The sequence below is a fragment of the Myotis davidii genome, unplaced genomic scaffold (genome assembly GCF_000327345.1).
Source record: "Myotis davidii unplaced genomic scaffold, ASM32734v1 scaffold269, whole genome shotgun sequence".
Lineage (NCBI taxonomy): Eukaryota > Metazoa > Chordata > Mammalia > Chiroptera > Vespertilionidae > Myotis > Myotis davidii.
The window spans coordinates 2,166,518-2,174,016 of record NW_006383008.1 but is presented as its reverse complement, the minus strand read 5'-3'; the positions used below and the strand labels follow the sequence as shown (position 1 = coordinate 2,174,016).

Sequence of the window (7,499 nt, the reverse complement as noted above, 5' to 3'; positions counted from 1 at the left end):
AGTGAAGAATTGCTACCTTTATTTAGGCCATTAAAACCCTGAAATTCAAGTTTTAAAAAGATTCAAAAGGAGATGAATGCGTTTTAAAACAAAATGCTTTCCCTTGTATGCAGTGAGTCAGAGTACAGCTTTGTTGTAAAATCAGGCTACATTCTGAATGATATTATGTATTTCAATTTTTTAAATAACTTGGTTCATTCACAGCTCAAACAATTGTATTTAATGCAACAATTGCAGCTAAAATTGCACTATTTTCTTTTTCTTCCCCTGAACATTACTTGAGGATGAGCATTTAATAAGAAATTGTGATTCTTAAGAATCTTTTGGCAGTTTAAATGCAACTTAAAAGAGAAAATACATAATTTTAAATTAAGTTGTCATGGCATAAAATATTTGTTTACATTTTTGATCAGCATTTCTTCTTTGTTGATTATAAAAAAAACATATGCTAAATTTTATTATTTTGATGATTTATTTTCCAAGAAATTTTTATCTGAATTACAAAGCTATATAGCTTAAATTTTTTTTTCAAATATGTCTTTTTTTTTAACCAAAACACAGGAAAACAAATCCATTTTATTTATTTTCAATAAGTTTAAATCCTTGAGGGGTACAGAATTACACGGATTTTGTATCCAATGGCCTTAGCAGGAAGCTTGCTTCGGAATTTAGCATGAACCATGTCACAGTTTCCATGAGCATGAGTTAACCTTCCTCAGATGACTCTGGTTTTGTTTGGTTTGCCACCAGGAGTCACTGTGTTGTTCTTTGTACACATAAGCACATCTTTTGCCCAGATGGAATTCTGCTTCATCTCGAGCATAAACACCTTCAATTTTAAGAAGTGCTGTGTGCTCCCTCTGGTTCTGGAGACCCTGCTTACAGCCAGTAAAAATGACCTTGGACCACCGCCTTCCACAATATTTGTCATTAGAGAATTCTGTTCCCAGCAGGTCTCCACAGGGTCCAAGATGGCAGGAAAAGGTTCAAATATGCTTTTATTGATTTCAGAGAGAGGAAGGGGGAGGGAGAGAGAAATAGAAACATCAATGATGAGAGAAAATTATTGATTAGCTGCCTTCTAAGGGATGTGCCTTGACTAGGAATCAAACTGTGACTTCCTGGTTCCTGGGTTTCTGTTCAAACATCGAGCCACACCTGCCAGGATAGCTTAAGGTTTGCAATTAAAATTTATAGCAAAACATTTTTTATGCAATTAATCAACATCCCCTCAAAAATAGAGAAATGAGGGGATGGAGTGCCTAAACTTTATTGATTCAATTTAAAGATAGAAAAAAAAGCCATTTTTAAACCCATATTTCAGTGAAATTATAAGAACAGATGCATATCATCTAAACCAAAAAGTAGAAAAATACAGTTTGTGGGATAAAGCTGACCTGCTGGTAGGTTTTGTAAATATCAGTTAACTGGAACACAAACCTGCGCACGTGTTTATGTCTGCTTTCACACTACAACAGCGGAGTTGAGGAGTTGTAACAGAAATTGTATAATAGATTCGTATCTATAGAACATCCTTGATTTTACTTCTTGGCCAGCAATGCTTAAAATATTTACTGTCTGGCTCTTCAATGCAGAGTTTACTAATCCCATTCTCAACCAAAACAATCATGATGTATTTTCTCCAGCTTCTGAAGGCAAAATACTCATCAATAGAATTCCCTGAAAAGATTTCCCATAGAAATAGAAAATTGGAATGAACCAGTTACTGGTAAGGAGACTGAATCAGTAATCTAAATTTCTCCCAGTGAGAAAAGCCCATGCCTAGATGGATTCTCTGGTAAATTTCACTAAACATTAAGCTAAACATTTAAGGAAGAATTAAAATCACACAGTATTTGTCTTTCACAGTCTGACATATTTCACTTAGCATAATGGATGAACCTTAAAAGTGGTTCCCACATCTTGGCTATTGTAAATGATGCTGTTATGAACAAGGGTGTGTGTGTGGATATCTCAATTTCTTCATTTATTTTTCAGAAAATTTGTTGTTAGTGTATAGAAAGGCTGCTGCTTTGTGCATGTTAATTTTGTATCCTGCAAGCTCACAGAATTCATTGATGAGGTCTAACCATTTTTTGGTTGTGTTTCAGATTTCTTTATATAAAACCAAGTTATACAAATAGAGACCATTTTACTTCTTTCTAATTCTGTTTCCTTTTGTTTATTTTCTTTACTTTTTTTTTTTGGCCTGCTTTCATTTATATGTGGAATCTAAAAAAAAATAAAAAATAACTCGGTCAGACTTATGGTTACCAGGATGGAGGGTGGGGGAAGAGGGAGTTGAAGGAGGGTGGTCTAAAGGCACAAACTTTCAGTGATAAGATATGTAAGTACCTGGGATGTAATGTGCAACATGATGACTGTAGTTAACACTACTACATGATGCATAGCAACATTCTTAAGAGGCTGAATCTTAAGAGTTCTCGTTACAAGTAGATTTTTCTTTTCTTCTTATTGTACCTATATGAGATAATGGATGTTAGCTAAACCTATTGTATTATTCATTCCATTATATGTAAATCAAACCATCATGCTGTATGCCTTAAACTTGTACAGTGAAGTATGTCAATTATTTCCTAATAAAACTGGGGAAAAAAGTATTCTCCATATACATGTTAAAACATACTATGTTTTCCCTCACTAACCAGCACAAGATAACCTTAAATATGTGAGAATAACTGCTTTAATCTCAATAACCACAATAGCACCTATCATAGTAGGGAGTCAATAAATGTTTGGTTAGATAAATCTTTAAAAGGTGCATTCTACATCTTATTTATTACATATCTCTATTATAGAATAAATTTTTCCCAAAATAATTGAGTGGAATGGATGATCTAGGAAGAATACACAATGAGCTTTTCGGTACTGCTTTAGTACTGCCCCAGACGGGAGGAGCTCAACAAATTGCCCTGAAGGGTTCTGCCGTTTTTCAGAGAATTTAAGCAATTCTCCCTCCATCAAGAAGTGTATGTTGAAAAGTATGTGGATAAAATATTTGTATAGCTACAGACAAATCAATTTCATGTATCTCCTATTATAACAATAACTTGTATACCAAGCATAAGTATATTTAAAGTCCTCAAGATACTGATGTTTATAATGGTCCTAAGTGCTACTAATCCTGTCTCCTATAGCAGTTCAGCAAGTAGAAGAATCTGCATCAGTCAGGAAGGCTCACTTCATCAGCCCCCACACTGTTCGCTGAGTTCACAGAGATTGTGTCATATACCCGTGAGGTATAAGGGTCAGAACAGATCATCCAAGCCAGCTGCTTAAGAGGGGAGGGAAGAAGAAAGCCCAACCCAGGCTATGAAAATAACCAAGGAGCCATAGAAGTAAGCACCGGTCACGCTGCTCCCATAGCCACTCTTTTATTCCAGCTTCTGCAGGGATATGGACCAAGGAAGATGACCATTAAACCATTCAGACTAGATTTGCCCCATGGTACAATGTTCAAGAAACATTCTCTCCCCTTCCCCTTTCTTTCTTTGTGTTTTTAGGTTCAGGATTCTTATTCCCAGTTTTACCTAATATAAAATCAACAATATGTATTGTCATAAAAAAATTCCTTTTTCATGTACATTATTAAAAAAAAATCCCTTACATCTAAATCATCCTGTGATCATATGAGGCAGACCCGTGGGACCAAGAATGATGCTCTGGAATCATTTTTCCTGGGTTCCACATTAGATGCCCCATTTACAAGCGGGCTGACCTAGGACAAACTGCTTAAGCTGTCAGTGCTTCCTACTCTTCTTCTCTAAAATAATATCTTATAGCCCGGCTGGTGTGGCTCAGGGGTTGAGCATCAACCTACAAACCAGAAGGTCAGAGATTGATTCCCAGTCAAGGCACATGCCTGGGTTGAGAGCTTGATCCCCAGTAGGGGGCATGCAGAAGGCAGCCTATCAATTCTCTCTCATCATTGATGGTTTTATCTCTCCCTTTCCCTTCCTCTCTGAAATCAATAAAAAAATATTTTTTAAAGAAATTTAAAATAATATAAACTTGATGATAGTTTGAATGAGAACATGTATGTAAAACTCTTATAATTATGGCCGGTATATAGAGAGCACATTTTTATTATTAGGTGGTATTATATTAGTGTTAATGATGTTCAAACTTTCAGCAATACCAAAGGGCCGTCCAATGACCAACCCTCCTTATGCCTGCTGCTCCTGCACAGGCTTCATCACACTGCCTATCTCTTTGCTCCACTAAAGCCAGGTTATCTTTTAGCCCCAAATTATTTTAACTCTGTCCTCCTTACCTTTGCTAATACTGCACTGCCTAGTTGTAATTCAACATTCTCTTTACACAATCTATTTTCTATTAAGCTTCAACCACTTAGAATTGAATGCTGTTATATTTGTGCCCCTAACGAGACATTTTGTACAAATTTCTTCATTCCTCTTTCTTATCTTCTTCCACTGGACTTTGAGCCCTTCAAGGTCAGAAGAGTGTCTTAGTCACCCCTTTAGCCATACCACCAAGCAGCTGTTACAGAACACATTTAGGAAAATGTATGTTGAATTAAAGAAGACTGAAGGGCCCAGTGTAGTGATGCTGAAGTCATAAAATTTTGTTTAAAGTACAGCCACAGGAATTGGCACGGTGACCTCTTCTGGCAGCAAATCTCATTTATTACTATGAACTGCATAAAGGAATTGTTCTTATTTGTTCAAAATTCAATGTCCTTTAATCTGGTGAATTGAATTAAAGAATTTATTTTTATTCATGGAATTCAATTTTTAATAAATCTGAGATATTTCTAACAAAATCATTCAGAGTCCAAGAAAGTTTTCTTCTTGATAAATAATGTTCCATTTTTCTATTTTACTATTCCTTTTGTTTATAAACTAGAGACCTGGTGCACAAAATTCATGCAGTTGGAGGGGGCAGGGCTGTCCCTCAGCCCAGCCTGCACCCTCTCCAATCTGGGACCCCTTGGGGGATGTCTGACTGCTGGTTTAGGCCCAATCCCTGCCTAAATCGGCAGTGGGACATCCCTCTCACAATCTGGGACTGTTGACTCCCAACCGCTCACCTGCCTGATTGCCCCTAACCACTCCCTGGCCAGCCCTATTAATGCCTAACTGCTCCCTGCCAGCCTGATTGCCCCAAACTGCCCTCCCCTGCTGGACTGGTCCCCCCAACTGCCCTCCCCTGCAGACCTGGTTGCCCCCAACTGCCCTCCCCTGCCGGCCATCTTGTGGCTGTGGGCGCTGCCATCTTTGAGGCTGGGGTAATCAATTAGCATATTCCCTCCTTATTGGCTATGCGCACTGCCATCTTTGAGGGCAGGGTAGTCAATTAGCATATTCCCTCCTTATTGACTGTGGGCGCCATCATCTTTGCAACAGTGTGAGGGTCAATTAGCATATTCCCTCTTTATTAGATAGGATATCATACAGTGTTTTTGTAATTGTTTATACTATCTTTAATCAATTGGTTCAACAATAATTAAACCAATTATAAAATATAAATATGTCTCCATAATTTCCCCTTTGGTAAATTTTACCCAAAATAAATGAAGTATTTTATATAAATAACTACCTAATTTATATTTTCTAAATGGACTCTTTGCTAAAGAAAAGAATAATCTACCCTACGCAATGGCTCAAAAATTCATTTTTGAAATTAGTAAATAGGATTTTATACTTTATTCAACTATATCACAAATCCAAACATTTCTCTCCAGTGTCATTGCCACCAAACTTACATCCACCATCTTCTCCCAACTGACCTACTACAATAGTCTTTAGACTGACTACCTCTTCTGGGTTTGTCTCTATACCAGGGGTGGGCAAACTTTTTGACTCGAGGGCCACAGTGGGTTCTTAAACTGGACCGGAGGGCCGGAACAAAAGCATGGATGGAGTGTTTGTGTGAACTAATATAAATTCAAAGTAAACATCATTACATAAAAGGGTACGGTCTTTTTTTTTTTACTTTTTTTTTTTTCAAATGGGCCGGATCCGGCCCACAGGCCATAGTATGCCCACGGCTGCTTTATATTATCCATTGAACATTTGAAATGATCCTTTCACATTTTAATCACTTACCCAGTCAAATCCCTCCAATCACCATTGTACAATGAGTAAGTCTGAGCTTCCAAAGGCTTATGAAACCCGACATGACCTGGCCACCGGCTGCCTGTCTACCTTCACTCTCCACCCCACCACCACCGTGCTCTGGGTCACTATGCGATCTGGTTTTCCCTCCTCCTTGAACATGCCGTAAACATTGATCAGCTGCCTCCTGCACACTCCCCACTGGGGATGTGCCCGCAACCAAGGTACATGTCCTTGACCGGAATTGAACCTGGAACCCTTGAGTGCACAGGCTGATGCTCTATCCACTGAGCCAAACCGGTCAGGGCTGTCCTGAGTTTTTGTACCTAGTGTCTCCTACCGTTGCCATGCCTGATCCTGAAGATAAAGCTGAGTTCTTATCTTCAGATCAGCTTTCTTCAAGAGGCCTACCTTCCCTGACAGCCTCCACTCAAGTTGGCTGCCCAATCCTACTGTGGGCTGCTCTGCCCTTGACCTCTTTCTCAGCTCTGTCTCTGCCTAATGGTCCAGCTAAAACAGTCTGCCCTGGATCTTGACATTCAGATCCATCAGAGTCCCCAGTGTCACGATCATGGCTACCTCCCTCTTCTGGCACCTCGTTAAAGCTGAAAAAGCTCACAGTCCTCTGCAGCTGAGCCCCTTCACTTCCAGTGGACCAATATGTCTCCGCCCATTGTCCATGCCACACAATAACCAGGGAGACTTGGGCTTGCAAATTGAGTTTATGTGCACCTGGGACCCTTGTGACAAAACTGAGTCACCGTGTGTTAGCATGGGATTACTGAGCATAGTCATCCTTTCCCAAAATCATCAGTAAAACCCTGAGAATTCCCTCATGTAGGAATTTCTAAAGCTACTCCCACCAGACGTTTGACCTCAAGAAGCCGAGTGGAGAAAACCAGAGCTGTGGCAGCCACTTTTCTCTTCCAATGTGGTCTTCTTTCTCTCCACTTCTGTTATATCTCAAAATAAAACATGAAGAAGTCTCTCTTCCTATTGCTTTCTGCATGATTTGAAACCCCTTTATATGAAATTCCATGGAAACAGTCATTTGTGCTTGCCGAATAACATCAAGATGACAAGTAAACTCAGTTAGTGAATCACCTTAGTGTTTTATGCTTATATTCTTAAGCATTGGATCTTGGCAAAACATCCCAATAATAGACTAATCCATCAAGTCTAGACTTTACATGTAAGAGGGGATTAAAGGAATTTAGAAATCATTTTTTCTCAAGACTGAATGACTCTAAACCATCTATCAAAAGTGGATGATAGGAACTGAGTGTCTTGTGCCCGTCTCTGCCCCATGTCAGATGGATGCCTTTACTGTCCTAGGAGGAAAGACAAATATTTAGGAAATCAGAAGAGAAAAATGTCTTATCATCATTTGAGTTAGACACA

At 38.8% G+C, this 7,499-nt stretch overlaps 1 pseudogene; it reads right to left on the bottom strand.

Annotated features, from left to right (window-relative positions):
- Positions 1–549: 549 nt before the first annotated feature.
- Positions 550–6,260, bottom strand: LOC107181570 (annotated as a pseudogene).
- Between the last annotated feature and the right edge of the window lie 1,239 nt (positions 6,261–7,499).